Consider the following 21,599-nt stretch of genomic DNA (forward strand, 5'->3'; position numbering starts at 1 on the left):
CCAATGATTCCTAAACAAGCACATGATACCCAAAAGGGCTTTGTAAACTAAGCTTCATAATGTAAAAGCACTTAGCTTAATAACAACACTCCTAGCCCTGGAAGTAAAATTAAAAATAAAAACTCCCCATACCCGCACTCCTATACCCTCCAACTGTTGTATATCAGGTATTAAAACTGATATAAAAGGGAAATATAGAGATGAGTACAACATGGTCCTTTTAAAATTATTTATTTATTTGTTTTTTGAAACATGGTCTTGCTGTGTTGTCCAGGGTGGTCTCAAACTCCTGGACTCAAGTGATCCTCCTGCCGTGAACTCCCAAAGTGTTGGGATTACAGGCTTGAGCCACCACACCTTGGCCAGGTCCCTGTTTATGAGCAATTCAGAATTTAAAAGAAAAGACAAATTATGTTGAGAGAAGAAAGTCCCTTGTTCATGTTGAAACTGGATGTACTGGTGATTAATTAGGAAATCAAGATAGGAGACTAATAGTAATTCTGCTATCATAAAAACATCAGTAAAAAGGACAGTATTGGTGATAGAAATGGAGAAGAGACTATAAATGAGACAATTAAAAGGCTGAGATTTGGTGACTAAAAGAGTTGAGAGAAAAGAGATTATTCCAAGTTCAGAGTGAGGGAGATTGGAAAGAACTGTTGGTTAGCAGGAAAACATTGTTCTTTAGCTGTATTTCATTTACCAGAAGACCTGTACAACTACTGCAGCTATCTAAAATATAACCCATTCCCTCATCACCCAAAATAGATAAGCCACAATAATAAACAAATAGGAATTATACAGCAAACAGTTGAGTAGCTCCAAAACAAACATATCTTAAATTAAGTTGTTTTATTCTATCCATGTTAGATTATTTTTGTCTCTTGCCAAGACATTTTTTATTTTTATTTTAGAAACAATTTTAACTTTAATCCATAGTAGATTAGGACGAACAAGAATGTCAGGAAACAATTTCTGGAGGCAAACAGGCAGGTAACTGTAAGAGTAATGGCTGACAATCTAACTTTAAGTATTTTAAACTTAATTTCTTTGTTTTTTTATTTCGATTTTTTAAATTTCACCTGACCCTATTTCATTCACCTTGGCCTTAGAGTAATGTTTCAAACCAGGAAGGCTCAGTTTCTGAACGTCCTGACAGGAGGTGGCACATGATCTCCAGGGAAGGGTGCTGGGTCCACTCTGCTTCTGGTGCCAGATACTGGTGCACTGAATGACAGCCAACTACTCATTAACTACAGCAGCAATGACAATAATGTAAATGCTCGTGTGGCACTAAGTTGGTGACAAACACCGTTCTAAGTGCATTATGTACTTATTTAATCTTCCCCATCACCCTGTGAGGTGAATGCTCTCAGTACACTGGCTTTACAGATAAGGGATGGGACATGGAGACCACATAGATAAGAGGTGGATCTAAGATGCAAATCCAGCAGGTCTGGGGCCAGAGTCTGTGCTCTTGCCCACATACACTACAGTTTGTCAGTGATGAACACCAGGGAAGAGTCTTTCCAAAGTAAATCGGGTTGGTAATTTCGAAGCAATTCAGTTTGCAAGCTATAGACAAATATTTAAAGCTAAAGTCATTAGGTCAAAGCTGGTATTTTCTTTCAAACCACAGTTTCATTTTATGGTAGAAATGGTGTATACCATGCGTTACTTTCTCACAGCCGATATTACAGGTAGATACAGTAATTTAGTGAATTAACCCGTTTCTTAGTAAATGGATTATATATTCATAAAATGTTACTATGTGTTTTTCTCATCAAGTTACTCTCTAGTTATTATCAGTTAATAAGTTACTTTATCAAGTACCCTCTACCCCACCATTTCTGATTAACCTCTGTTACATGGCTTGAGATGGATTTGTCAAATACATTTTTATTACTATTTTTTTTAACTTTTATTTTAGGTTCAGAGGTACAAGTGCAGGTTTGATACATAGGCAAACTTTTGTCATGGGAGTTTGTCGTACAGATTATTTCATCACCCATGTATTAAGCCTAATACTCATACATTTTAAGTTACTCTTAATGAAAGGTGATTTGGAAAGTGTCATCTAGCCTTCTTTTGTAATTTTATTCCTGGAGATTGTAAAAATTTTCTCTTTCTCTTTGCATGTCTGGAATGTTAACATGCAATGTCAAGGGGTGTGTGTGTGTGTATGTGTGTGTGTGTATGTCCATTAATACGGCGCAGGGCACATTGTCTCTTTTGATCTGAAGTCTCAACAAATTACGGTAGCTTCCTCCTCTTTTTTTATTTTAACTTTTGTCTAATGATTCATTTCCTATCTGTACTCTGGCAGCTCTTTTGAGGACACCTATTATATTCTCCTTAGATCTTCCAGATCTGTTCACCTGCCTCATGTTCTTTTACCTATAAATTCCAGCTCTGTAAAACTTCACTTTTTGTTGCGACTTTTTTTCTCTTAATCTTTGAAAACCCTAAATGGCTTATTAACATACATCATTCTCTCTTTCCTTTCATTTTAAAAATTTAATTTCTTAAATAGTAGAAATATATTTGTTAACTCTAGAAAGTCCTTTTGGAACTGTAATTTCTCTTTGAAGACCCTCAAGTTTTGCTTAAAGATTTTGTTCATCTCTTCTATTAGTTTTATTTATTATTATTATTGAGACACTATTATTGAGACAGTATTATTATTATTATTGGCTCTGTCACCCAGGCTGGTATGATCTCAACTCACTGCAACCTCTGCCTTCCAGGCTCAGGTGATCCTTCCACCTCAGCCTCCTGAGTAGCTGGGAACACAGGTGCAGGCCACCACGCCCAGCCAATTTTTGTATTTTCAGTAGAGATGAGGTTTCACCATTTTGCCCAGGCTGATCTGTAACTCCTGGGCTCAAGTGATCCTCTCCCGCCTCAGCCTTGCAAAGTGCTGGGTATTCGTTCTATTTCAATGGAAGCTATCTGTTTTTGCTTTTACAACTGATTTTCTTTCCTTATATGAATCAATACCTTAAATAAGTTATATTTTGCTGTTGTTGATGATGATTTGTAGATATTATTCCTCTTAATGTTGTGAGTCATGCTTTTGACTTCTTTCCATGTAGGGAAAATGTGGCTGTTTCTTCCACGAATAGAAATGATTGCTCTCTGCTGGCACTAGGATTGAACTGCCTGAGCCTCTTGGGGTGTGCTTGCTTCAGTCTTTTCCCTCCCAACTGCTGGAGTGGGAACTCTTCCACTCACCAGCATATAATCTGCCCCCACCACCCCAGTTTAGTGCTGTCTGTGGGTTTTGGGCTACTCAAAGACAGTAGGCAGCAAGTGGTCAAGAATGTCCTGTTTTGGGACTCCAGAGAATTCTGCTAGTATGTCTTTTTTTGGTTGGTAGGCTATTAATTATTGCCTCAATTTCAGAGCCTGTTTTTGGTCTATTCAGGGATTCAACTTCTTCCTGGTTTAGTCTTGGGAGGGTGTATGTGTCCAGGAATTTATCAATTTCTTCTAGATTTTCTAGTTTATTTGCGTAGAGGTGTTTATAGTATTCTCTGATGGTAGTTTCTATTTCTGTGGGATCGGTGGTGATATACCCTTTATCATTTTTTATTCCCTCTATTTGATTCTTCTCTATTTTCTTCTTTATTAGACTTGCTAGCGCGGTCCATCAATTTTGTTGATCTTTTCAAAAAACCAGCTCCTGGATTCATTGATTATTTTGAAGGGTGTTTTGTGTCTCTATCTCCTTCAGTTCTGCTCTGATCTTAGTTATTTCTTGCCTTCTGCTAGCTTTTGAATGTGTTTGCTCTTGCTTTTCTAGTTCTTTTAATTGTGATGTTAGAGTGTCAATTTTAGGTTTTTCCTGCTTTATCTTGTGGGCATTTAGTGCTATAAATTTCCCTCTAAACACTGCTTTGAATGTGTGCCAGAGATTCTGGTATCTTGTGTCTTTGTTCTCATTGGTTTCAAAGAACATCTTTATTACTGCCTTCATTTCGTTATGTACCCAGTAGTCATTCAGGAGCAGGTTGTTCAGTTTCAATGTAGTTGAGCAGTTTTGAGTGAGTTTCTTAATCCTGAGTTCTAGTTTGATTGCACTGTGGTCTGAGAGACAGTTTGTTATAATTTCTGTTCTTTTACATTTGCTGAGGAGTGCTTTACTTTCAACTATGTGGTCAATTTTAGAATAAGTGTGATGTGGTGCTGAGAAGAAGGTATATTCTGTTAATTTGGGGTAGAGAGTTCTGTAGATGTCTATTAGGTCCACTTGGTGCAGAGCTGAGTTCAATTCCTGGATATCCTTGTTAACTTTCTGTCTCATTGATCTGTCTAATGTTGACAGTGGGGTGTTAAAGTCTCCTATTATTATTGTGTGGGAGTCTAAGTCTCTTTCTAGGTCTCTAAGGACTTGCTTCATGAATCTTGGTGCTCCTGTAATGGGGGCATGTATGTTTATGATAGTTAGCTCTTCTTGTTGAATTGATCCCTTTACAATTATGTAATGGCCTTCTTTGTCTCTTTTGATCTTTGTTGGTTTAAAGTCTGTTTATCAGAGACTAGGATTGCAACCCCTGCTTTTTTTTCCTTTCCATTCACTTGGTAGATCTTCCTCCATTCCTTTATTTTGAGCCTATGTGTGTCTCTGCATGTGAGATGGGTCTCCTGAATACAGCACACTGATGGGTCTTGAGTCTTTATCCAATTCGCCAGTCTGTGTCTTTTAACTGGAGCATTTAGCTCATTTACATTTAAGGTTAATATTGTTATGTGTGAATCTTATCCTGTCATTATGATGTTAGCTGGTTATTTTGCTGTTTAGTTGATGCAGTTTCTTCCTGGTGCCAATGGTCGTTACAATTTGCATGTTTTTGCAGTGGCTGGTACCGGTTGTTCCTTTCCATGTTTAGTGCTTCCTTCAGGAGCTCTTGTAGGGCAGGCCTGGTGGTGACGAAATCTCTCAGCATTTGCTTGTGTGTAAAGGATTTTATTTCTCCTTCACTTATGAAGGTCAGTTTGGCTGGATATGAAATTATGAGTGAACTCCCAATCACAATTGCTTCAAAGAGAATAAAATACCTGGGAATCCAACTTACAAGGGATGTGAAGGAACTCTTCAAGGAGAACTGCAAACCACTGCTCAACGAAATAAAAGAGGACACAAACAAATGGAAGAACATTCCATGCTCATGGATAGGAAGAATCAATATCGTCAAAATGGCCATACTGCCCAAGGTAATTTATAGATTCAATGCCATCCCCATCAATCTACCAACGACTTTCTTCACAGAATTGGAAAAAACTACTTTGAAGTTCATATGGAACCAAAAAAGGGCCCGCATTGCCAAGACAATCCTAAGCCAAAAGAGCAAAGCTGGAGGCATCACGCTACCTGACTTCAAACTATACTACAAGGCTATAGTAACCAAAAGAGCATGGTACTGGTACCAAAACAGAGATATAGATCAATGGAACAGAACAGAGCCCTCAGAAATAATGCCACACATCTTCAACCATCTGATCTTTGACAAACCTGACAAAAACAAGAAATGGGGAAAGGATTCCCTATTTAATAAATGGTGCTGGGAAAACTGGCTAGCCATGTGTAGAAAGCTGAAACTGGATCCCTTCCTTACACCTTATACAAAAATTAATTCAAGATGGATTAAAGACTTACATGTTAGACCTAAAACCATAAAAGCCCTAGAAGAAAACCTAGGCCATACCATTCAGGACATAGGCGTAGGCAGGACTGCATGTCTAAAATACCAAAAGCAATGGCAACAAAAGCCAAAATTGGCAAATGGGATCTAATTAAACTAAAGAGCTTCTGCACAGCAAAAGAAACTACCATCAGAGTGAACAGGCAACCTACAGAATGGGAGAAAAATTTTGCAATCTACTCATCTGACAAAGGGCTAATATCCAGAATCTACAAAGAACTCAAACAAACTTACAAGAAAAAAACAAACAACCCCATCAAAAAGTGGGCAAAGAATATGAACAGACACTTCTCAAAAGAAGACATTTATGCAGCCAACGGACACATGAAAAAATGCTCATCATCACTGGCCATCAGAGAAATGTAAATCAAAACCACAATGAGATACTATCTCACACCAGTTAGAATGCGATCATTAAAAAGTCAGGAAACAACAGGTTCTGGAGAGGATGTGGAGAAATAGGAACACTTTTACACTGTTGCTGGGACTGTAAACTAGTTCAACCATTATGGAAGACAGTGTGGCGATTCCTCAAGGATCTAGAACTAGAAATACCATTTGACCCAGCCATCCCATTACTGGGTTTTATAGAAATACCATTTGACCCAGCCATCCCATTACTGGGTATATACCCAAAGGATTATAAGTCATGCTGCTATAAAGACACATGCACATGTATGTTTATTGCGGCACTATTCACAATAGCAAAGACTTGGAACCAAGCCAATGTCCATCAATGATAGACTGGATTAAGAAAATGTGGCACATATACACCGTGGAATACTATGCAGCCATAAAAAAGGATGAGTTCATGTCCTTTGTAGGGACATGGATGAAGCTGGAAACCATCATTCTCAGCAAACTATCGCAAGGACAAAAAACCAAACACTGCATGTTCTCACTCATAGGTGGGAATTGAACAATGAGAACACTTGGACACGGGAAGGGGAACATCACACACCAGGGCCTGTCATGGGGTAAGGGGAGGGGGGAGGGATAGCATTAGGAGATATACCTAATGCAAATGATAAGTTAATGGGTGCAGCACACCAACATGGCACATGTACACATATGTAACAAACCTGCACATTGTTCACATATACCCTAGAACGTAAAGTATAATAAAATGAATAAATAAATAAATGAAAAGAATTCTGCTAGGATGTCACGGTGGAATCCTAGAGAAATAACTGAAAGAGAAAAGATGCCAATTGCAAAAAAAAGTTTTGACATTCAGATTCTGTCTTGAATAAAGATAACTTGCAAAGTTCAGCAAGAATTCTTAACTATAACATTTGTTGATAACTCCAAGTTATATAGAGTTCACAAATGTATAAAATACATAAAATTATCATTTAACTGTGCTTCAAACAATTCAACTCTTCAACTTGAAGTAAAATTTTTGTTTCCCGATGTGCAGAAATAAACCTGGAAAGTTCTTTAAAAAGAGAAGATTTGGCATTGAGCTTTAAAGTAATTTTGAAGGAATATTTATAATTTTAGTTATTGCTAGGCATTGTTCAGAAGATCTAGACTAAATGCACCCCATCTATCCACCACTTATAGTCCCAGAACAAGTCATTTAACCTCAACATAACTTAATATTTCTCCTCTAAAATATATACAATATAAACAGGGTATTGGATAGTTAACTAAGTTCACTCAGGAGCTACATAACTTACTCTTGCAATGCAAAACAGTCTTAAAAGTTTTTTTGCCTCCACTAAATCAAAAGTCACAAGATTTCATGGACCTTTGGAGTTTTGTTTTTTGAGTAGTGAAAGTCTGGGATGCTAAAGTGGTGAATACCAAGAGTCCATGCTATAATGCTGGTCCATTTTAAATGTTCAGTCGGTGTGTGAGATATGTGATACTAATTTTTAGTCTGTGTGTGTATGTATGAGCACATACATGCATATAAAGGCACATGAGAGATATGTGATACTAAGCATGGCACCTTAATAAAAATTACTATCAGGTCAATATTGAGCCAAGAAAACATCACAGAAATCCCATAGAAGAGAAACTCAAATTTAGGAAAATCCAATTCAAGCCTGCTTTTTAAAAATACTTTATGGAAGATACTAGGGAGGAACAGAAGCTAGAGGAAGATTTAAATAAATGATAGATTGATAGCTCTACTGCTAGAATTTTTTATCAGACATTTCTTTTTCCTTAAAGTTCTCTTTCTATTAGCAGTTTCTATCTGCTTTTGAGTGATTTATTGGAACTACTTTAATTTCCCCCAGCTGTCACAGCTGAGTGAACTAACAGGCCTTTGAGAGGTTAACCACATCCCATTACTATTATTGCTTTTGTGTCCAATTAGAGCACCCAGGTCTAGCATGGATATTGGCACAGATTAAAGTAGGTGACAATCATGCACTTAAAAACAGGAGGGATGTGTGTGTGTCTGTGTGTGTGTGTGTGTGTGTTTGGAAATGGGTGGGGTAAAAACTTGCACCCTTATTGAAAATCTTCATAGAGATTTAGAAAACAATATACTTTTTTTGTTACTCACCTTTATAAGTAAATATATTGATTTTTCACAATTTAACCTGTGGTGAATAAATATTGCTATAAAGCCTCCTGATCTTAATAGTTCTAGCCACAATAGATATTTTCTTCTCAGTAGGGCCATTGGGAAATATGCCTTTGTCAGGTGTTTTCTTCCAATTATATGCTACGGCACATACAGAAGAGATAAAACTTGGCCTCTGACCTCTGCAGTTTAACTATGGGTTGGTTTTCTCATTTCTGCATTGCTGACTTTTGAAATAGAGGGAATGATTTCCTTTGTGACAATCAATATTTTTAAAAAATCAATTTCGTTAATGCCTTTTCATTATTATATTCACCAGCAAAAGACAGTTTATTGCAACTAATCATTTAGAATTGAAGAGATTTTTGTATTCTGTTTACCTTGCTTACACACACCTTCACACATACAATTTTATTCCCTAGACGTTACATCTTTGTTTCCTAACAACTTTATTTTATTCTGAAATAAACTCAGGTAATTGGATCAGGATATTTCTCAGCAGGGCTAAATTTGTTTCTAAATATTGCCAGCTCACTTCCAAATTTTCTATAGGTTGTTGCCACATCTATGCTGAAAACAAAGACAGATTTCGTGTTTAATAGAATATTTCTGTGTGTGTGTGTGTGTGTGTGTGTGTGTTTCCCCTATCACCAACTCATTTCTTTACCTTGGGATTCTTTCACTCCATGTATACCACCAATTAATCAGCAATCGTGTGCTAAGAGTCTTCTTTCAGCCCTCCTACTAACACACAAAACATGGTAAATATTTATTGGTAAATGCATAAGTGTTGTGTTGCATGTTGATTCTAGACAGTATTGATTTATACTGAAGTCTCTTGCTTTATTTATTCACATTTTCCTTTGACTCAGTCAGCACAGTCTCATGGCAATCAGCTGAACAGTGAAAGTTCTCTTTATCTGTTAATTAGTTTGTTTACACAGGACTAAAATACTATTTTGACTACTTGTTTTGTCACAGTTAAATGATGTAAGTTTTAGCAGGAATTTAATTTGGGGCAGTAGCATTGAATAAAGAAATTCACTGTCGTGATAAAGACAAAATATTTTAAAAAGAAATATTCAGATCTATATGGTTTGCTATAATAATTAAGACACAAGACAATAGCATTTTCTTGAAACTCACAAAAAAAATGTAACTATCATCTTACAGTAGAGGTATTAGTACATGGCATTTCAGTAGAAGACCTGGCATTACAGTTCAGGCCTGTATCCCACTCCCTGCTCTGTCATAAGTTTGTGTGATTTTACAATTTTTTTTTAAACTGTTTTACTTTTCATTTGTAAGATAAATTTAAAGAAAATCTACTTTATCAAGTCCCTCTATTTTACATATTGACTCAAGTACATCCTTTATGGCTAATAATTTGAAATAAAAATGATTTTTTTAATCTGGGGAGGAGGTAAAGGAACTAATTATGAAATATATATTAAAGTGAATGGGATCCAGTGAGCCACTGAATTTGAGGTGATGTTTCTATTCCACTCTGAGCTACCTAGACAATATGCTGTCAGGGGCCAGTAAGGAGTAGAGAGAGGGCTCTCCTTCTCTTGGCTGGAGAAGCTGCACCTGAACTGATCTTTTAATATAATCAAATAAAACTCTGTTCTTCTCACGGACTCCAAGGTCTTCCATTGTTGGACACACAGTTTTCCAAGCCAACTCTTGCAGCATTGAATTCCAGACTAATTGGAGTTCAATTCTCTTTTCATTCAGAAGGATGAACAACACGTATAGTAGACAGAATAACAAAGAGAGGACAGGATTCTTCCACTCGGAGACTCATTATGTGTCCACCAGTGCCTGGGTCCAACTCATTCTCTGTGGCTGACAGAAGAAATGAGAGGCCTTGATCTTTTGTTGGAAGAGATGGAATCATGAACTATGATTAGGGAAGAAAATGAGTAATTAATACCAAAATAGTCTGTTCACCTTATTTCTTAAAGTTTGCTATATGATAGACAAAACGGTGGTAAGGAAAATACGAAAGACTCCTTGTTTTTGCTAAGGGAAATTGGGGAGGGTGATACAGAGAAGTGAAAAAGCAATTAGAATGCTAAGAGCCCCAGGGTAACTACCAATTGCTATAGTTGTTTTAAAGTCTCTCACAAAGTTGCCCTAATCCAGGTTAAAAAGAATCATATCCCCCAGTGTTGAAAGTCAGCTACTCTAAATCTTCTTCCTTCCTTAACGTTTACTGAGTAATTTGTTTTTTTTTGTTTTGTTTTGTTTTGTTTTTTTAAATTATACTTTAAGTTTTAGGGTACATGTGCACAATGTGCAGGTTAGTTACATACGTATACATGTGCCATGCTGGTGTGCTGCACCCATTAACTCGTCATTTAGCATGAGTAATTTGTATGTGCTGGGCAGTGTGATCAATATCCAAATTTTGCCCCTTTGTAAGGGAAGTGCTATCACAAGTGTACAGAAGAGAAAATCAAGGCTTGGGGTGGTTGCAATCACACAGTTGGAGGCCTCTGAGCCAGGATTTGAAACCAAGTAGTCTGGCTCCTAAGCTCTTAGTCACTGAATGAAATTGCATGGTATGTGTGTGGTTGAGAAATAACACTCCTTCTTACATGTTTGTGAGGGCGCATGACTTTGAATCTTCACTCGGACATCTTGTGCTGTGCATGTCATGGGAGCTCACAATTATGCATTTATTTTAGAGCTATCTTTAGCTGCAGGGCATTTCAAGGTGCCAGTTACTTAAATTCCCTTTTTCTACCAGGGTAACAGAGAGCATTTAATCAGACAGTATTCTAAAGGGAAAGCCTGACAACTAAGGGCTCCTCTCCCATGAATCACTCAGGATCAGAATTAGACTGGATTAAGTACCGACGGATATCTTGCGAATCGGAGGGGTGGGGTGCCATCTCCAATTGCCATATTTGGCTTACATTCCAAACTGAGATGGCAAATTTTACGGATTCCGTTGCATGCTTTACCATACCAAACATGGCGGCTCTCCTGCCTGATCTTTCCTGTTTATTATTCCCCGGAGTTATTACAAAGAGCAGGACGAAACAGCCTTATAATTCCCTGGGCTAATAAAGAAGCACCAGCACTAAAGTATTTTCATTGGCCACATGATCTCCCTGGAGAAACATAGCACTTCTAGTCTTGCTCCAATGCCACTTTATGTTCCCATTCTACATTTCCTTTCTTGAATGGAAGAGAAGAATAAATGTTAAACAAGAAGGGGGTCAGAGAGAGGAAGAGTTGTGTACAAATACAAGGACAGGGATGAAAGGAAAGGGAGGAGACAGGGAATATACCTCCTGAAGAGACACTGAGCCATGCTGCTATGGCATAAACCTCCAGTTAGGTAAACATATTAAAGTGCACTTTTGTCCATAATTTCTTTCTTAAAAGGGGGAAGCAAGAGATGCTTGGAGAAGGAGAATAGTCAAGAAGATGAAAATAACGACTAATGTTGCTCTTGTTACCTGTTTGCCAGTCTCACTCAAATGAGGATGACTATTCAGAGTAATATTGAATTATAGAAAGCTTTATGTGATTATAAGCCAGAGAAAGAAGCACCCAAACGTACATGTAAAAGGTGGACTAATAAGAGGCAAAGGGAAGGAAAGATGAAGGAGAGAAGGAAAATAAGGAAATGCCAGTTATTAGTTTAGAATACCCGAATACCAGTCTTCTTCCACTAAAATATTTAATTGTGAAAATAACTTTATTTTTCTCTTAGAAATTTGAAAACAATACATTTTGCATTATGTTATAAATCAGAAATGGGAACACTTTATTATTGTTTATCAATTTTGTAGAGGAGAAAAAATTGGGATCATAGCAATAAAAAAATGCTTGCTTTATTTGCTTTTGAAGATAATAATACATTAATTTATACACTTAAAAATTAATCATTAGGACATTAACCACTATGAAATGAAAATACCAGATTTAACTTATTCTGTCTTTAAATTAATTACAGACAACCACAGTTGCTAACAGTATGAGTTCTACAGTTATACAGAACTAAGTCCATTAGCTGTGTGACCCATGGCCAAATATTTTCCTTCTCTGTGCCTGCATTTCTTCATCTGTAAACTGGAATAATGATAGCAACTACTTCAGAGGACTATGTGAGTATTAAATGAGGTAATCCTTGTGATGAGTTTCTTAGAATCCCTTGCATATTATAAATTCTTAACATGTGTTGGCTTCATCATTATTTTGTTATTTTATTATATATATATTTTTAAATTTAAACAGCTTTATTGAGGTATAATTGATATACAAAGAACTGCACATATTCAGGGTGTATAATTTGATGAATTTGGATGTATGCAAATACCCATACAACCATCACCACTAAAGGTAATAGACGTATGCAACTTCTCCAAGTTTTTTTGTGTCCCTTTGTTTTTGTTTTGTTTTGTTTTCCTGGGAAGAACACCTAACAGGAAATCTACCTTCTTAACATATGATCCAGCAATACCACCTCTGGGTATATATTCAAAGGGATTGAAATCAGGATCTCAAAAAGAAATCTTCATTCCCATGTTCATTGTAAAATTAGTCACAATAGCCAAGATATGAAAACAACCTGTTTCCATTGACAGATAAATGCATAAAGAAAATGTAGTATACAATGGAATTATTCATCCTTAAAAAGAAGAAAATCCTGCCATTTGAGACAACATGGATAAACCTGAAGGACATTATGCTAAGAGAAAGAAGCCATTCACAGAAGGGTAAATAGGTTATGATTACACTTATATGAGGTATCTGTAATAGTCAAACTCATAGAAGCAGAGAATATAACAGTGGTTGTCAGGGGCAAGTTAAGAGAGGTGAGGAGTTGTTCAATGGTTATAAAGTTTCAATTATGCTACATGAATGAATTCTAGAGATCTACTATACAGCTAAGTGCTTATGGTTAAAAATACTGTATTGTGCTTATCATTATTATTTTGAAGAAAATATTAAAAAGTATATTATGGTCACTTTAAGGTCAACAACAGATAAACCACCAAAATAAAGTGTCATTTTTAAAAAACCTCAAGAAATAATCTAAGCTATTTCAGCAAGACTTTAAAAATTCATTTCTAACTATGGAAATCTCATGAGATTCAGAGGACTATAATGAAATCCTAATAAAGCTGGTTGTTCTCCATAATTGACCAAATAAAATCAAATCCTTCCTGAAATTTGCTAGCTAGAAAATTATTCTAAGCTTAACTCTAAGCTAGGCAGGCCAAGTTATCTTAGAAGTGGTTTTGTAGGATACAAATTTAATAACCGATATATTCAATAATTTATAAGGCAATGGGCCAAATCTTTGGCAGGGATTTTCTTATTTTCCCACAGCTGAAGTTTCTGGAGAATTGCTCTCATATTAGAAAAAAAATACACTAAGTGGAACTGCTCATGAAGAATATATTGTTTTTGTCTTTAAACCACTTTATTCAGGTATGATTGACATGTTTGAAAACTACCTATTTTATATACAATCTCACAGTGACTTTGGAGATAAGTATAAACCCATGAAATCATCACCACTACCAAGGCCATAGTACACCTGTCATCTCCCAAAGTTTCCTCCCAGCTCCTTTATTATCATTATTGGGGTTTTTGTTGTTGTTGTCACTGTTTTTCGATATGGACAATTAATATAAGGTAGATCTTACCCTCTCAGCAAATTTTAAGTATAAAATGGAGTTTTGCTAGCTATAGGCACTACACTGTATAGTAGATTTCCAGAAATTACTTCTCTTACATATAACTGGAACTTTGTACCCTTTAACTATCACATCCCCAATTCTCCCATTTTCCTAGACCCTGGAAATCCCCATTCTACTCTACCCTTCTAAGAGTTTGTTTTAGATTCCACACATAAGTGAAATTGTAGAGTATCTGTTTATTTTGTGTCTGGATGACTTCATTTAACAGAATACCCTCCAAGTCCATCCATGTTGTCTCAAATGACATGATTTTCTTTTTTTAAAGGTAGGGTAATATTTCATTGTATGTATATACCACAGTTTATTTTTCCATTAATCTACCTATGAACATTTAAGTTGTTGCTCTGTCTTGGCTATTGTGAATAATGTTGCAATGGGCATGGGCTTGCAGATGTCTTTTCAAGGTCCTAATTTCAATTTATTTGGATATATACCCAGAAGAGGGGCTGCTGGATTGTACAGTAGTTCTATTTTTAATTTACTGAGGAATCTCCATACTGTTTTCCATAATTGCTGCTCCAATTTCCATTCCCATCAACAGTATACAAGGATTCCCTTTTCTTCACATTCTCTCCAACACTGGTTATTTTTTGTTGTTGTTTATTTTTTACTAGTAATAGCCATTCTAACAGGAGTGAGGTGATATTTCATTGTGGTTTGGGTTTGCATTTTCAGAAAAACAATAGAAAAGATCAATAAAACAGAAGGGTTGGTTTTTTGAGAAGATAAACAAAGTTGACAAATCCTTAGCTGGGCTAAGAAAAAAAGAAGACTCAAGAAAAATTGTAAATAAAAGAGAATGCAAATGATACTATAGAAATACAAATGATCATAACAGACTATTGTGAGCAATCAAATACAAACAAATTGGATAACCTAAAGTAAATGCATACATTTCTAGAAATATACAAGCTACTAAGACTGAACCATGAATAAACAGAGAATCTGAACAGATCCATAATGAGTAAGGCTATTTTTTTGGTGATCAAACATCTCCCAACAAAAAAGCGCTCAAGACCAGATGGCTTCAATGGTGAATTCTACCAAACATTTAAAGAGGAATATGTTGTTAATAAATATTTTCTCTTTTTTTGAGTTTTTCTCATCACCAATTCAGGTTCAGTAGTCTCAGACAGGTGATATCTGTCTACACTAGTCTACAATATGGTTTGGCTGTGTCCCCACCCAAATCTCATCTTGAATTGTAACTGCCACAATTCCCACGTGTCGTGGGAGGAACTCAGTGGGAGGTGATTAAATTATGGGGGCAGGTCTTTCTTGCACTGTGCTCATGATAGTGAATGAGTCTCATGAGATCTGATGGTTTTAAAATGAGACTTTCCCTGCACATTATCTCTCTTGCTGCTGCCATGTAAGAAGCGCCTTTCACCTTCCACTATGGTTGTGAGGCCTCCCTAGCCACGTGGAACTCTAAGTCTATTAAACCTCTTTCTTTTGCAAATTTCCCAGTCTCGGGTATATCTTTATCAGCAGTGTGAAAATGGACTAATACAGTCTAGTTCACCAGAAGAGCAGAACCATTAGGAGATACATACTGAGAAATTTGTTACAAGAATTTAGCTTATGGGGGATGCCTAGAAAGTTCCAAAATCCATAGGGTGAGTCATCAGTAAGGGAAGAATGGGACTGTTGGGCATAGGTGGAAGCTGTGGTCCACAAGCATAAGTTTATTCTCAGGAATGCCTCAGCTCTGCTTTTAAAGCCTTTCAACTAATTAAATCAGTACCTGCCAGATTATCTAGAAAAACCCCCTTTGCTAAAAGTCAACTGATATTAGGATTTAATTACATCTACAAAATAGCTTCACAGCAACATCTAGATTAGTATTTGAATAACTAGAGGATGAGGCCTGGCCAGGTTGACACAATAAAAGCACCATCATAGTCCTCCTGTCAATCTGGCACCTCTACACATTCCTAAAGTCAAACTCTAAATAAAGTGAGTAACAAAGTCATGCATCCACCTAAAATAATACAACTGTCTTGTTTTGGTTTGGTTTGGTTTGGTTTGTTCTTTGATTTTTTTTTTTTTGAAATGAAGTCTCACTCTTGTCACCCAGGCTAGAGTGCAATGGTGCAATCTTGGCTCACTGCAACCTCCACTTCCCAGGTTCAAGTGATTCTCCTGCCTCAGTCTCCTGAGTAGCTGATATTACAGGTGCCTGCCACTACACCCAGGTAACTTTCTTTATTTTTAGTAGAGACGGGGTTTTACCATGTTGGCCAGGCTGGTCTCAAACTCCTGACATCAGGTGATCTGCCCGCCTAGGCCTCCCAAAGTGCTGGGATTACAGGCATGATCCACCATGCCCAGCCTGCTTTTTTTTTCCCCCACAAAAGAAAATATACTTACCTTTTTCCCAGAAGAGGACTCCAAATCCTTGGATGATGTTCACTCTCCTCCTTTGATATCCTGTAACTTACTGCAAAATAAAGTTAACTGCCATTTAAGGGAATAAGACAGGGAAGAAACTTTTAAAAAATGGTTAATATAGATATGCAAACATATTCAAAACAAAATAAGGAAGGAATACGTATAACTCTTACAATCCTTGTTTCTGTAACTGGTCATGCTCTTGTAGCTGGTATTTATAACTACTTTCTTCCTTTACTCTTTTGATATTCCCTTTGCCCTTAGCAAGCAGTGCAGCTAGTCATGGTTCTTTGCCTGGTGAATTGAACCAAACTTTCAAGCCTGAAGCATTCAGCCACTAGCAGTTCTGCCTGGATTGGGTTGTGGGTATCCATTGATTTGACAAGATTTGGCTGTGTTCCTACCAAAATCTCATCTTGTACTGTAGTTTCCATAATCCTCACATGTCATCAAAGGTACCTGGTGGGAGGTAATTGAATCATGGGGGTGGTTACCTCTATGTTATCCTTGTGATAGTGAGTGAGTTCTCACAAAATCTGATGGTTTTTTTTTTTTTTTTTTTTTTTCAGGTGGAGTCTCACTCTTGCCCAGGCTGGAGTGCAGTGGTGCCATCTCGGCTCACTGCAACCTCTGCCTCCCAGGTTCACACCATTCTCCTTTCTCAGCCTCCCGAGAAGCTGGGACTATGGGCACCTGCCACCACACCCAGCTAATTTTTTGTATTTTTAGTAGAGACAGGGTTTCACCATGTTAGCCAGGATGGTCTTGATCACCTGATCTCATGATCCTCCCGCCTAGGCCTCCCAAAGTGTTGGGATTACAGGCATGAGCCACCGCACCAGGTGGTTTTATGAGGGAATTTTCCCCCACTTTTCTCTGCACTTCTCCTTGCTGCTGCCATGTGAAAAAGGATGTGTTTGCTTCCCCTTCTGCCATGATTGTAAGTTTCCCGAGCCCTGTGTCCCAGCTGCTCCAGTGGTGACTAAAAGAGGCCAAGGTACAGCTCAGGTCGTTGCTTCAGAGGGTGCAAGACCCAACTCTTGGGTTGGGTCTTGGTGTTGGTGTTGGTCCTGCAGAGGCACATAAGACAAGAATTGAGGTTTGGGAACTTTCTCTTAGATTTCAGAGGATGCATGGAAATGCTTGGATGTCCAGGGAGAAGTTTGGTGCAGGGGTGGAGTCCTCCTGGAGAACCCCTACTAGTCAGTAGAGAAGGGAAATGTGAGGTGGGAGCCCCCACACAGAGTCCCCACTTGGGCACTGCCTAGTGTGCCTGTAAGAAAAGGGTCACCATTCTCCAGAACCCAGAATGGTAGATCCACGGACAGTTTGCACCATGCACCTGGAAAAGCCACAGACACTCAACGCCAGCCATGAAAAAACCCAAGAGTGGGACTGTACCCTGCAAAGCCACAGGGGCAGAGCTGCCCAAGGTTGTGGGAGCCCATCTCTTGCATCGGTCTAACCTGGATGTGAGACAGGGAGTCAAAGGAGATCATTTTGGAACTTTGCAGTTTAATGACTACCCCATTGAATTTCAGACTGGTATAGGTCCTGAACCCCCTTTGTTTTGGTCAGTTTCTCCCATTTGGAATGGATGTATTTACTCAATGCCTGTCCCCATTATATAGCTAACTTGCTTTTGATTTTACAGGCCCCTAGGTACCTGAGAAAAGGGACTTGTCTTGTCTCAGATGTGACTTTGGACTTGGACTTTTGAGTTAATGCTAGAATGAGTTAATAACTTGGGGGACTTTTGGAAGGACATGATTGTGTTTTGAATTTTGAGGACATGAGTTTTTGGAGGGGTTGGGGTGGAATGATATGGTTTGGCTATGTTGCCAGCCAAACCTCATCTTGAACTGTAGTTCCCATAATCCTCATGTGTTATAGGAGGGACCTGGTGGGAGGTAAGTGGATCATGGGGGTGGTTACCTCCATGCTGTTCTCATAATAGTGGGTGAGTTCTTATGAGATATGATGGTTTCATAAGGGGCTTTTCTCCAACTTCACTCTGCACTTCTCTTTGCTGCTGCAGTGTAAAGAAGGATGTCTTTGCTCCCCCTTCTGCCATGATTGCAAGTTTCCTGAGGCCTCCCCAGTCATGCTGAACTGTGAGTCAATTAAACTTCTTTCCTTTATAAGTTACTCAGATTTGGATAGGTACTTATTAGCAATGTGAGAATGGACTAATACAGGTTTTAGCTATAGGATGTGGGAGACATCATAAAGAATCTCTTACATTTAAAAAATCTTCTTTCCTGCCATGTGTAGTACCAACCCAGCATCCCCTTAATAATCAGGATCTATTATCCCAGACAATAGATTAACTTCCTCTTTGCATATTGATTAAGAAGGACAAGGAACCCAAAGTGGGCAGGTAGTAACATCCATTTTGCTGTAATCATTGTTCTGTATCCTGGTGGAAGTATTTCTCCTTTTGGAACAAAGATCTCTAGACCATCATAGGCTACAGATGAGGAGACATAATGCAAAAATATATCTGAGAGATCATTAAGGGTAACAGTGCATAGAGTTACTCCCATTTCCACTCCTTAATTCCTGGACAAATAAGCTCTGGCCATATGGAAAACAGCACCATATAATGGATGGTGATGTAGAGCATTAACACATCCTAGAGGAAATTGCCCCTATCCTGACTCCTGCTAGGTATTTCCATTTAGCTGAAAGTGTAACTGAGTCTTCAAAAGACCATCTAACATTCTATAAAGTCAGCTACTTCAAGACAATTTGGAACATAGGCTAGTGGATTCCATGAGCATGAGATCATTGCCACATTTAATCACTACAAAGTAAGTTCCTTGACCAGAGCTGTGTATAATACTGTGATGGTGGATAAGATATTCTCTAAGTCGACAGGTGCTAATTTTGGCGGAAATATTGTATGCAAGGAAAGCAAGTCCATGTTCAGAAGAAATGTCTATTCTAGTAAGAACAATGTATCTTCTATGATGGAAGCAGTTCTCTGTAATCAAGCAGTCATCAGGTAGTTAGTTGGCTGTTATCTTGGGGCATGGTTCTATTATGAGGACTCAGTGTTGGTCTTTGCTGCTGGCAGAGTATAGACTTAGGTCAGGAAAGCCCCAGTGAGTATAATTTCATGTTTCTGAGCCCATGCATCATCTCCATTCCTGACATCATAGCCAATTCGTTCAGAGCTCGTTAGTGGCTGGAGTGTCTGAAGAAAGAGATGACTGGTATCCAGACATTTTTTCCTATCCACTTGATTATTAAAATCATTCTCTGTTGACATAATCCTTTGTTGAAATTCATAAGAGATGCCAACATGTTCACCCACTTTATTCATTTTGTGAGATCTATATACATACCTCTTTCCAAGACTTCTTTGTCACCAATTTTTCCAATTATGTTTCTTCTAAGTTCTTAACCATCCATCCAAACCATTAGCCTCACCCCATTGAATAATACAGAGTCATATATATGACCATTTCTCCTTCAATGGAAAGTGAACAACGAGGTGAACTGCTCTAAGTTCTGCCCACTGAAAGAACTTTTCCTCACCACTGTCCTTCAAAAATGTCCCAGAAAAGAGCTAGAGTGATGGAGTTTTCTACTTTTGGCTGGTGCTGCATGTTGTGCAGAACTATCTGTAAACCAGGTCTGAGTTTTCACTTTCTCAGTTAACTGATAAGAACTCCCAATGAGGCCATTGGTGTGGGCTGAGATAGAGAAGATAATGTAGCAGGAGTAGGGCCATGGGCATTTGTGTTACTTCCTTATGTAACTTACTATTGCCCGGAAAGCGTCCTCAAGCCTCACATATACCACTTCCATTGACTGGCACAGTGCTGCTGTGCATGCCTAACTTCCAGGCTTAGTAGATTAGACAGCACCCAGTTCATGATAGATAGCTCAGATCACATTATAACTTGGTGGTTCATGATAATATATTCAGTCCCTATTAAGACATGGTACCAAGCCAAAAACTGTTTCTCAAAAATAGAGTACACCTCTCCTCAAATAATGTCATTTTGTTATAATGTTGATAAGAAAAAAAATATCTATTCCCTTTCAGGCTACTGTCTGTGTGGAGTTTGCACATTCTCCCCATGCCTGTGTGGGTTTTCTTCAGGGACCCCTGTCTTCTCCCACATCCAAAAGTTGTGCATGTTAGGTGAAGTGGAGTGTTTAAATCATCCCCACTGGAGTGAGTGTGGGTGTGTGTGAGTGCACTCTGTGACGGATGGGGTCCTGCCCGGGTTGCACCCTGAGATGCTGAGATAGGCTCCAGCCACCTGTGACCCTGAACTGGAATAATTGGGTAAACAATTATCTTACTTGTTTTCATTAACCTTTCTTAAATATGTGTGTAGCCCATATTTATTTTAATATTTAATAGTAGAAGTGTTTTCATCTTTATTTAAAAGTTGGGTGATGTTTCTGTCACCAGAAATATGCATATTGCTTGAAGTTGCAGTTTTTGAGAACCTATAGATCAGGTCAAGTGAGGACTTACTGTACATATCTGCAGAAAATAGCAGAGTTTTACTCTAAAATCCTGAGTCTGTGTTATGATTCACTTACAAGAGGCTGCCAAAGACTCCAAAAAGCATCTCTCTCTGACATTGACATTTTAAATGTCATCAGATTTTCCAGATCATGGCTTGCTGGTGACACATGGCCCAAATGTCAGAACAGCTTGCACAGCAGGCTAGACCTGATGCAGAGCCCTTTCTTGATCTTGCTTCTACTCAAAACTAGCAGCTTTTCAGGTCTTTCAGTAAATGGGCTGGAGTAGTATACACAAAAAAGAACAATGTGCTGGCTTGAAAATCTAAAGAGGCCCCCTATGCATTGTGCTTCTTTTTTGGCTGTAGGAGGACCAATCAGATACAAAAATCTTATTTTTCACCTGAGAAGGAATACTTTGACCTTCCTGTCACCATTAGACCCTGGGAATTAGTTGATACAGAAGGCCTCTCAATTTTTGTGAAATATATTTCCCACCCTCTGAAACACAAGTGTCCAGAGCAGTTGCTACTTTCTGGTTACCAGGTCCAATCAGCATAATGTCATCAATGCAATGGAACGGACTGATTTTCTGCAGAAAGGGAAATCAATCAAGGTCTCAGTGGACTAAAGGATGATATAAGGCTGAAGAATGGACACATCCTGTGAGTAGAACAGTAAAGGTGTATTTCTGGTTTTTCCAACTGAAAGAAAACTGCTTCTAATGATCTTTACTAACAT

At 38.0% G+C, this 21,599-nt stretch overlaps 1 long non-coding RNA gene across 6 annotated transcripts in view; it reads left to right on the forward strand.

Annotated features, from left to right (window-relative positions):
• The window catches only part of LOC129061057 (uncharacterized), a 184,388-nt gene that overhangs the window by 115,909 nt on the left and 46,880 nt on the right, over positions 1 to 21,599 (forward strand). For 4 of the 6 annotated variants that reach the window (XR_008528037.2, XR_008528034.2, XR_008528036.2 and 1 more), the window contains exons 3-6: positions 12,221 to 12,371; positions 16,054 to 16,171; positions 18,406 to 18,481; positions 21,405 to 21,523. This is a non-coding gene — a long non-coding RNA (uncharacterized LOC129061057). Of the gene's footprint in view, positions 1 to 12,220; positions 12,372 to 16,053; positions 16,172 to 18,405; positions 18,482 to 20,424; positions 20,671 to 21,226; positions 21,524 to 21,599 lie in introns of all 6 variants that reach the window. The other 2 variants (XR_008528038.2, XR_008528039.2) reach the window with 2 other exon arrangements.

The sequence above is a fragment of the Pongo abelii genome, chromosome 7 (genome assembly GCF_028885655.2).
Source record: "Pongo abelii isolate AG06213 chromosome 7, NHGRI_mPonAbe1-v2.0_pri, whole genome shotgun sequence".
Classification (NCBI taxonomy): Eukaryota; Metazoa; Chordata; class Mammalia; order Primates; family Hominidae; genus Pongo; species Pongo abelii.